Below are 8,448 nucleotides of genomic sequence, written 5' to 3'. Positions count from 1 at the left end.
GCTGGTTGAGAGAATGCCAAGTGTGTGCAAAGCTGTCATCAAGGCAAAGGGTGACTACTTTTGAAGAATCTCAAATATAAAATATATTTTGATTTGTTAAACACTTTTTTTGGTTACTACATGATTCCATATGTGTTATTTCATAGTTTTGATGTCTTCACTATTATTCTATAATGTAGAAAATAGTGATGGTTTAGATTTCTAAAGTTTGAATATTATTAATCATTAGTTATGCTAGAGACATGAGGGGGCCATAGTCGAGGGTCTACACCAGGAGTTAATGGTTATCTGTAGGAGGAAGGTATATGGTGCGTGCAATTAAGCTTGGAATGTGCTGAGTGCAGGGGAAATGATCACATGTGGCAGTACTGATAAGGGGAAAGAGCCATGGATTAGTGATGAAGGGGGTCGAGGTCAGGTCACGTTAAGGGAGAAGAAATAGTTTATTGCCCGTATCACTTAGTTTCCTGCCTAGCAATAAAGATACAATGTTTAGCAAGAAGGAGGAGACTCCACCCAAAGTGAGGTATGTATACCACCACTGGTGGGAATGTGTTTGTTGGTACAGCTGTTTGATCCTCTGGGATGAATAAACTTAGTTTAAGCTTTCATAGTGTCCGAGTTCTTACTCTGATACTTAGAACCTAACAGTTGGCATTGTTGGCAGGATTCACCACGATTTGCAGTCGAACTAGAGATTACAAATCAGTGAAACAGGAGCCGGCACCAGAAACAAGGTAGGCACAGTTCCTTCACCTGTTATCACTAATTCTGACATCTTGGGGAGATGAGAGTCGTAGGCTGAACCAGGTTTTGCTCACATCGGCTACGGAGAGCGTGTTTACACAGTCGCCCAGAACAGCTGGTGCTCTCATGCATGCTTCAATGTTACTTGCCTCGAAGCGAGCATCAAAGGCATTTAGCTCATCTGCTAGGCTCGTGTCACTGGGCAGCTTGCGGTTGTGTTTGTCTTTGTAGTCTGTATTAGTTTTCAAGCCCTGCCACATCCGACGAGCGTCAGCACCGGTGTAGTAGGGTTCAATCTTAGTCCTGTATTGATGCTTTGCCTGTTTGATGGTTCGTCTGAGGGCATAGCGGGATTTCTTATAAGCATCTGGATTAGTGTCCCGTTCCTTGAAAGTGGCAGCTCTAGCTTTTAGCTCGGTGCGGATGTTGCCTGTAATCCATAGCTTCTGGTTGGGAAATGTACGTTGATGCACTTATTGATGAAGCCGGTTGCGAAATGTACGTTGATGCACTTATTGATGAAGCCGGTGACTGGAGTGGTATACTCCTCAATGCCATTGGATGAATCCCGGAACATATTCCATGCTGTGCTAGCAAAACAGTCCTGTAGCGTAGCATCTACATCATTTGACCACTTCCGTATTGAGTCAGTCACTGGTACTTCCTGCTTTAGTTTTTCTTGTAAGCAGGAATGAGGAGGATATAATTATTGTCAGATTTCCAGCCTGTCATGCAGCTAATGGATTAGTTTTTACATTAAACACCTTCATGTAACCCCCTTTCCACACCTATTAACACCTATTAAGATTTTAAATATGTAATCTCAATCTTACAACAGGTGTGGATACTCTTCAAACCTCCCCAAAATCGGAACTTGTATGTAATATTAAACTTCCCAATAGCAGTAAAGGCGTAGCCCTTTACACTCATGTCCATATACGGCACTAATAATAAGCACTTAAATTGGAACGTAGTGGATGTACATAGTAGTAGTGCATGCTATTCATTATGTCAGAACTCTGGGTCTGCGCTTCACAGCGCTGTATGGGTTTAGACTGACAGCCGTTCTTAACTTGAGCACTGCACACAACAAGAAGTTGCCCCCATCCCTCCTGTTAATAGGGCAACTTTTGCAAAAATGTTGTTTGTCTGAGTGAGGGAAATGATGTTAATTAAGATGACTCAATGTATTTTGAAAGATGAGACGTTGAGGATTATAATAAATACCGCTTTGATGTCATACACCCATGATTCCAAATGTGCATGTCACATTTCCGAATCAATAAACTCATGTCATATACAGTCTCAACGTTTATGATCAGTATGATGTACAGTTACAAGATGACTGTGGGTTGTTATGAACAGAATGAGTGGCGCAGCGGTCTAAGGCAATGCAGTTCAGTGCTGGAGGTGTCACTACAGGCCCTGGTTCGATTCCAGGCTGTATCACAACTGGCCGTGATTGGGAGTACCATAGGGCAGTGCACAATTGGCCCAACGTCGTCTCGGTTAGGGTTTAACGGGGTAGGCTGTCATTGTAAATAAGAATTTGTTCTTAACTGACTTGCCTAGTTAAATAAAGGTGAAACTTTTTTTTAAGATTGCGATTGATAATGGACCATTTTTGGAATGTGTAAACAACAACAGTAATTGTGTGATTGATGGTGGGAATGCAGGGTTGTGTTCCAAACAAAACTGCTCTAGTTCCTGAACCGCACAACTATGAGAGCTCAAAAAAGAAGACTCTTCTTTAAGTCATAAAAATGCATTGAAATTGCTTAGGAACTGTGCACACGTTGGAGAGGTACGTGGCACCTTGCCTACACCACTTAGTCCTCTCACTCAAACCCTTTGTCTTAAGTTGCACCTACCCCACATTTTCCAGAATAGTCTTATCATGTTACCGAATGTATCAAGAGTATTTTCAGATTTCGTTATCAAAAAATTCAGTGAAAGTACAGTAAATGTAAAATGCACATAAAATCAACTGCGTAATTAATGTTTGGATTCAGTCTTGTGTCAGATGAACTGTTGTGTACTCACCGTTGGTCTAATAATTTTCCCATTGTCTTCAAACTGTTCCTTTCAATTGTTACAATGGTTATGCATATGTTTCTCATATTTCTTCTGTAAGAAATATTTCAATTTAGCCCTATCTATATAGACCAATCCCACGATTGTTAAAGGTTAACATCTTAAATACTCTATACTCAGTTTAGTTCTGGAGTTACATTATCTCCCTCTCTGTCTGTCCCCCAGCCACAGGATTCCTAAGGAACAGTGGTGGCTGAAGCTTTTCCCCCCCGATGAAGATCCTGGCCACGTATAAGACCAGCTACGACGTGTCTGACTCTTGCCTGCTGGAGCACATGGTCCGCAACATCAGGGCCAAGGAGTTGGACACATCATAGGTGTCACAGACTAGAGGTCACAGGGGTTAGAGGTCAGGGGTCCTGGGTCCACTGTGTGTTTGACTCTCCCCTTTAGAAGGGGCTGTCTTTAAAAGAGTACCAACTAACAACACCAACCAAGAACAGCTTAAGATTCCTCTGTTGGCCAGTCATCAGCTGCACTTTGTTTCGTTTTCTGTCTGTCATTTGTTGCCATTGTAAAAGTAGTTCATTTTTAAAAATATTTATAAACTGGCATATACAGTAGGACTAGGACTGTCTGTCACAGTTGAGAGCTCTCCAGCCTGACTCCAATGCTTATGTCTGTTCTCAGACTGATCCGCCTACTCCACACGCATCATGACAACCCATATAAATAGTCCTAGAAGGGCCATAACCCCTCAGACCATGGCTATTTGTTTGTGACAACCCACCATCGTTGTCTGTCCCCCTGCCCTGTCAGTCACCCTTCATGTTAAACTGCACTTTCTGCTCTAAAAACCTTTTATCTGTTCCCAAGACTAACCACCTTCAAATTAAATGATACAGTACTGTAGTTCTGCCAGTGTGAAGTTGAACACATTTACGTACCTATGAGATTGAATGCAATACAATCCTGATGTTGCAAGACCCAGTAACAGCATTTGTCTGTGTTTCACATCGCAAATGTTTGTTTTAACTTCATGTTCATTTACTTGAAACATGGATATATTATACAAATACTATTTCGACACTACTTAAAGTAGGAGTCAAATGTAATGCACTATATAAAATATGTAAGCCCAATATTCCCCACACATTTGTTGCAGTATCACATAATTGTGTTTTCACTCAAACTGATATATCATCTTATACAATTATGCAGACTCAATGACTTAGGGAAATATTATAAATAGAATGTGATGATTTCAAGTGGTTTTCTTTATACCGTCTTGATGATTAAAGGGGCAATCTGGCATTTGAAAAACAACAAAGTGGTTAACCCACCACTAGTTTTGGTAAACCACTCTCAAATTCATAAACAGAGCTATGGATGCAAGGACTGATCCATGACATAAAAAATTTGTTTTAACCAAGGTTAGAAGCAAAAAGTGTTTGCTTACAATTGCAATAGTAAAACAAGGTTATATTTAGAGTTCTAAAAGGGGTTCATTGGTCTTCTTTTTTTAGCCACCAGGAAGCAGCAAAGCACTATCTGTATTTACTCTATAATACCACCTGCAGTGTAGCCGAGGCCTATATTTTCCGACAATCTCCATACAATCTATGCCAGAGGAGGCTGGTGTGTGGAGGACGGCTTATAATAATGGCTGGAATGGACTCAAGGTTTGATGTGTTTTAAACAATTCCATTGATTCCGTTCCAGCCATTACTATGAACCTGTTTTCCCCATTTAAAGTGCCACTAGCCACCCTTGATCTGTACCTATTCCATTCAGAACAACTTCAAATCATGGGCTATTATCAGGTGCGGACTGGGACAAGAATTCAGCCCTGGCATTTTATCCACACCACTTTCGCGCCGCCAACTCACCTTTTTGTTTGCCTCCCTGTTGTGCTGTCTATCGGTCTCAGCATCTTCTCTGCTGTCACTCTGTGCTTCTTCTTGTTCTGTCTGTCTGCTTAAGCTGTTATAAAAGCCAAGCTAACGACTTTGGCTATATTGCAAATGAGTGCTGTAATATGTGTTCCCCTGAATCAACACCTACCCTAAGTGTTAATTACTATTACAGGGCTCCAGACTAACCTTGTCCCCTATTGTCACTGGTGCCACTAACCTTTACATTTGGTGGCAAGGGAGTAATCATCTTATAAAGACATTTATAGTGCTTTATTAAGAAGTATAATAAATAGACTGATGTACTCAAGCTATTGTTGTATTTAACACGTCCAAGCAGGAATGCATGATTAAAGATATTTTTATGTGATTGTCAAGAACTTTGGGTTCACAAGAAGACTATAGTAGCTATAGTTTACTGTCAAAATAGGATAATTCACTTTAATGTTTGACTAAATAATGGTTTTAGCCGCCCAAAAAAAGAGGACGTTTTGAGTGAGGTGACAAAGTAGAATGTGCTCTTTCTACCTTTATAGGCACCCTTTTCGTTTTTTACCATTCATGATCTTGGCTTTCAGGTCTCTTTGCTGATGCCACGTTTGACTTTGAATGTGAGCTTGCGTGACCTCAGCTCAGCCTATCAAAAAATGGTCTGTTGCACACTGATCAGCCAAAGGCTCATTATAGATTAGTATATAACAGAAATTTTACAAAAGTCCCCACCCCAAAATCTTAACAGGCCCATGGGCCACCAGCCATGTCACGTTTTTCATTGTTTATTATTATATTATACAGTGTCGTCGGAAAGTATTCAGCCCCCTTGACTTTTTCAACATTTTGTCTTATCCTAAAATGGATTAAAAAAAGATCTACACATAATGAAAAAGGGAAACAGTTAAAAAAAATCAATAAAAATACAACAGTAATACCTTATTTACAAAAGTATTCAGACCCTTTGCTATGTGACAAAAAATGTAGCTCAGGTGCATCCTGTTTCCATTGACCATCCTTGATGTTTCTACAACTTAATTCGAGTCCACCTGTGGTAAATTCAATTGATTGGATATGATTTGGAAAGGCACACACCTGTCTATATAAGGTCCCACAGTTGACAGTGCATGTCAGAGCAAAAACCAAGCCATAAGGTTGAAGGAATAGTCTGTAGAGCTCTATTACAGGATTGTGTTGAGACACATATCTGGGGAAGGGTACCAAAAACTGTCTGCAGCATTGAAGGTCCCCAAGAACACAGTGGCCTCCATCATTCTTAAATGGACAAAGTTTGGAACCACCAATACTCTTCCTAGAGCTGGCCACCTGGCCAAACGGGCCAACATGAGCAATCGGGGGAGAAGGGCCTTGGTCAGGGAGGTGACTAACCTTTAGGTTAGAGTGGCAGACAGAAGCCACTCATCAGTAAATGGCATATGACAGCCCGCTTGGAGTTTGCCAAAATTCAACTCTCAAACCTTGAGAAAAAAGATTCTCTGGTCTAATGAAACCAAGACTGAAGTCTTTGGCCTGAATGCCAATCGTCTACAGTAAAGCATGGTTGTGGCAGCATCATGCTGTGGGAATATTGTTTATCGGGAGGTGCTGGGAGACTAGTCAGGATCGAAGCAAAGACGAACGGAGCAAAGTACAGAGAAATCCTTAATGAAAACCTGCTTCAGAGTGCACAGGACCTCACACTGGGAAGAAGGTTCACCTTCCAACAGGACAACCCTAAGCATACAGCCAAGACAACACAGGAGTGGCTTCGGGACAAGTCTCTGAATGTCCTTGAGTGGCCCAGCCAGAGCCCGGACTTGAACACGATCCAACATCTCTGGAGAAACCTGAAAATAGCTGTGCAGCGACGCTCTCCATCCAACCTGACAGAGCTTGAGAGGATCTGCAGAGAAGAAACTCCCCAAATACAGGTGTGCCAAGCTTGTAGCGTCATACCCAAGAAGACTCGAGGCTGTAATCGCTGGCAAAGGTGCTTCAACAAAGTACTGAGTAAAGGGTCTGAATACTTATGTAAATGTGACTCGTTTCAGGAAACTAGGCGTATGTTGCGGGTCACTACTTTACAGTAGAGCCAATTGAATGTAAACTTTTTTTTAAATCAAATGCATTTTTTTGTGGCAGAAATATTTTCTGGAACATGTGAACTGTCATGTGCTTTAATAACAAACGTGTATTTCATTTGTAAATATGAATACAGTTGTTAAATTATGAGCCTAGTTGGTTTAGCCACAGAATAAGACAGCAATCTTCCCGATAATAATGAGTGAGCTGGACATGCCAAGAGATGAGTTTGGATTGGTCTGACATATAGCACGCTTCTGTCTATTTGAGCTGATCAGTATGTGTAGGTACTCTTGTCTAACTCTGCTTTTTTTGTTGATATTGTGTGGTAGAACTGCATAAGAGCTCTTCACTTTCTGGAGGACAAAGATTTGAAATCAGTGGAATTAGAGTATAATAGCTAAGAAGATGGAGAAAACACCTGTCTCCGGATTACATCTTCAAACTAAGGGCAACCATGGCATCCATGACAAGGAGAAGTGTCCATCCATGATGTATACAGGTAAGATAGCTACATTTTCAGATATTACACATTTCTAATTTTGACAAAGTCGTTTTCATTTTAAGTTAATGTGTACTGTTAGCCAGCTAACGGTAGCTTACTAGCTGTCTCGCGAGCTAGCTAACATTACGTGTATGATCTTATTATTTGTATCTCAGAGCCATTTGCTTTGCTAGTTATAGCCTAATGTTAGCGAGCTAACTTTGAACCTGGTTGGTTAGCTGCCTGCAGATTCATGCAGGGTAGTAACGTCATGAGTTGGGATTATGGTTCATTGTTTACCTAGCTAGCTAGCTACATGTTTTAACAAAAGACTTCGCTATAAAAGTAACCATTTCAATAGAATGTCACTGTGACAACTGTTGACAGACGTAGCTAGTAAATTCGCTCTGGCTATCTACCTCGATTTCAGAGCACTCTCATCTGAGTCAAATCAAATCAAATTTTATTGGTCACATACACATGGTTAGCAGATGTTAATGCGAGTGTAGTGCAATGCTTGTGCTTCTAGTTCCAACAGTGTAGTAATATCTAACAAGTAATTTAACAATTCCCCAACAACTACCTAATACACACAAATCTAAAGGGGTGGATGAGAATATGTACATATAAGTATATGGATGAGCGATGGCCGAGCGGCATAGGCAAGCTGCATTAGATGGTATAAAATACAGTATATACATGTGATATGAGTAATGTAAGATATGTAACATTATTAAAGTCGCATTATTTAAAGTGGCATTGTTTAAAGTGACTAGTGATCAATTTATGAACGTGTCCAGTGATTGGGTCTCAGTGTAGGCAGCAGCCTCTCTGAGTTAGTGATGGCTATTTAACAGTCTGATGGCCTTGAGATAGAAGCTGTTTTTCGATCTGGTGGTCCCAGCTTTGATGCACCTGTACTGACCTCGCATTCTGGATGATAGCGGTATGAACAGGCAGTGGCTCGGGTGGTTGTTATCCTTGATGATCTTTTTGGCCTTCCTGTGACATCGGGTGCTGTAGGTGTCATGGAGGGCAGGCAGTTTGCCCCCGGTGATGTGTTGTGCAGACTGCACCACCCTCTGGAGGGCGGTGCAGTTGCCGTACCAGGCTGTGACACAGCCCGACAGGATGCTCTCAATTGTGCATCTGTAAAAGTTTGTCAAGGTTTTGAGTGACAGGCCAAAGGCTGTTGCA

General features: G+C 41.2%; 1 long non-coding RNA gene across 1 annotated transcript in view; it reads left to right on the top strand.

Moving 5' to 3' along the window:
- The first annotated feature begins 525 nt into the window (after positions 1 to 525).
- The window catches only part of LOC145865704 (uncharacterized), a 32,668-nt gene continuing 24,745 nt past the window's right edge, over positions 526 to 8,448 (top strand). Inside the window, exons 1-2 of the long non-coding RNA XR_014383066.1 lie at positions 526 to 737; positions 3,007 to 7,269. This is a non-coding gene — a long non-coding RNA (uncharacterized LOC145865704). The remainder of the gene's footprint in view (positions 738 to 3,006; positions 7,270 to 8,448) is intronic.

This window comes from Salmo salar, chromosome 29, assembly GCF_965601325.2.
Source record: "Salmo salar chromosome 29, fSalSal1, whole genome shotgun sequence".
NCBI classification, from domain to species: domain Eukaryota; kingdom Metazoa; phylum Chordata; class Actinopteri; order Salmoniformes; family Salmonidae; genus Salmo; species Salmo salar.
The sequence above is the reverse complement of the archived record's forward strand: the minus strand, read 5'-3'. Positions and strand labels throughout refer to the sequence as shown.